Below are 2500 nucleotides of genomic sequence, written 5' to 3' on the forward strand. Positions count from 1 at the left end.
GTTCCTCCACGGAAAATTGCCTCTTTTGGTGTTCCCGTCCAGGCAGCAAACCCTTTCAAATCATAACCAAAGACGAACACACCAAGAGGTTGGAAATGTCAAACAGTCCTCTTTTCTCCTACCCACGCCCAAATCCCCCCTCGCCTCCCACCCCCCCCAACACACAGACACCTTCAATTCCATTGGCGTTTCACAAGTCCATTTTTCCACACCTCTTTTGTCCCCCTCCCCCCTACCCCCCACCCACCACCAACCCACCCGTCCTTTTCAGCTGAAGATGGAGAGGGTGAGGCAGTGGTGCCAGCAATGTCACGGCTGGAGAAAGCCCATCCCAGATAGAGGGGGTCTGTGTATAGAGTCAATCAGAGATGTACAGACCCTTGATTGCCATTGACATTTACCGGGGGCCAATTTCCAATTAATCTTCAAGGGCCTCCACCTCTTGAAGCCTGATTACGATTCAGGCATCCGTCCCCGTACCTACCCCAGCCGACAAACTGGCTAATTTGTGATTGGCCGTGTGTCAGGCAGAGACTGTCTCCTTTATCGGTGATGGATGGAAACATCGGAAAAGGAAAGAGATGGACGTGGAAGGGTGAGGGAAAGAGGGATCACTGCCTAGTCCGTCAGGCTTCATTGTGCAGTCGGTTGGATATTTGAGATGTATGTTATGTAAAGACTACATCGACATACAAAACAGTCAACAACATGCCAAATTGAAATGTACGTATTTTGCCCTTTTCCCAGTCTTGTTCAGGGCTTTGATCCTCCTGTGGTGTTTATTTGTGATCCAGCGCTTGCTAGCCCGCCTCATGCAACTCTTCCTGAGAGCTTTGGCTAACTGCTTTAGCAGCCTAGTGCTGCCCATTGTTGTTTAGCTAAATGTCAATCACCAGGAGTGAGGCGGGACAAATCAAAATCTCATAACAAAACCAGTGGCTGAGCTGAAACATTTGCCGTGGCGCCTTCTCGCCGTCAGCTAAAAGAAAGTGAGCTAAATAATTGTAAACATCAAATACGCCCACGGTCTGGCTTTTTCTTGTGTTCCCAACTATAACCGGGAGAGGGATAACTAGGCTGTTCAAGCTGTATATTATCTGAGCACCCCACGTTTGGAGTTTAAAAGAGAGAGAAAAGAAGGAGGAGAAGCAGAAAACGTGAAACATTTGGTCGATTATTATTAACTTGATTCTGGGTGATTTAATATTAGCCGTAGTCGTTCGTGTCTTAGGTGTTTCTTGGTACGTATACAGGTGGGACACGGCGAGATGCGGTGTTGTTCAGGGAGATGCGCCACATAGCGTGTTATCCAGGAGGCTTTATTGTGAATGAATCCCACTGTGAGCGTGGACACATACATAGAGACACGCAGCCCACACACTGACAAACACTTTCAATTCAGTCCTCCTGACCCACATAATACTCACAGAGAGAGGGGGGATGCAATGCATTCAAACAGACCCGGCAGCACACACACACGCACAGGCATGGACACACTCAGGAAAGCACACCTACACACACACACACACACACACATGCATTCCTCACACACATATGAGGTGAGAGAGAGAGAGAGACAATAAACAACGAGAGTGGATGTAGTAGTGTTAAATTATGCCGGGCTCTTTTTGATTCACATTAATAACCACATTCACACATCTCCACTCAGTACACAGTGTTCGGCACTGTTCTGCTCCGAACAAACAAAACAAATAGGCCTGCGACATACAAATATAACAAATATAACACGTTTAAGCACACGCAAGCAACTCAACTAACTAACCCTGCTCAATATTGAATATCAACAACAGGTTCATTTCATATGCATATCTACATTCACATGTAGATATAAACCCACACAGACCCATATGGACCCACACGGACACACACCCACACATCCTTCCCAAAACAGTGCTTTATAAATGATAATAGTACATTCAATTTATCTTGCGCTTGTTTAAACATGTGTGAGGTCACTTAGCAGAATGAGATTATCATGCCAGTGCAATCTGGTTGCTGGCGTAGCGAACACACATTTTAACGAAACACACATTTTAGGCAGATACTTTCTAATAGTTATATAACAGTTTATGTTCCTGCTTTATTTCTTCCTTTCTTTCACAACTGCGACCATGGCATCACATAGAGAGACCTAGAACGAGAGACAGGGAGAGAGAGAGAGAGAGAGAGAGGGAGAGGGAGAGGGAGAGAGAGAGAGAGAGAGAGAGGTAGAGGGAGAGAGAGAGAGAGAGAGAGGGAGGGAGAGGGAGAGGGAGAGGGAGAGGGAGAGGGAGAGAGAGAGAGGGAGAGAGAGGGAGGGAGGGAGAGAGAGAGAGAGAGAGAGAGGGAGAGAGAGAGAGAGAGAGAGAGAGAGAGGGAGGGAGAGAGAGAGAGAGAGAGAGAGGGAGAGAGAGAGAGGGAGGGAGAGAGAGAGAGAGAGATAGCAGCAGGGGCAGCAGTATTCCCAGCCTGTCCCTCTTGTCTCACCCCCTGCACCGGC

The sequence above is a fragment of the Gadus morhua genome, chromosome 13 (genome assembly GCF_902167405.1).
Source record: "Gadus morhua chromosome 13, gadMor3.0, whole genome shotgun sequence".
NCBI classification, from domain to species: domain Eukaryota; kingdom Metazoa; phylum Chordata; class Actinopteri; order Gadiformes; family Gadidae; genus Gadus; species Gadus morhua.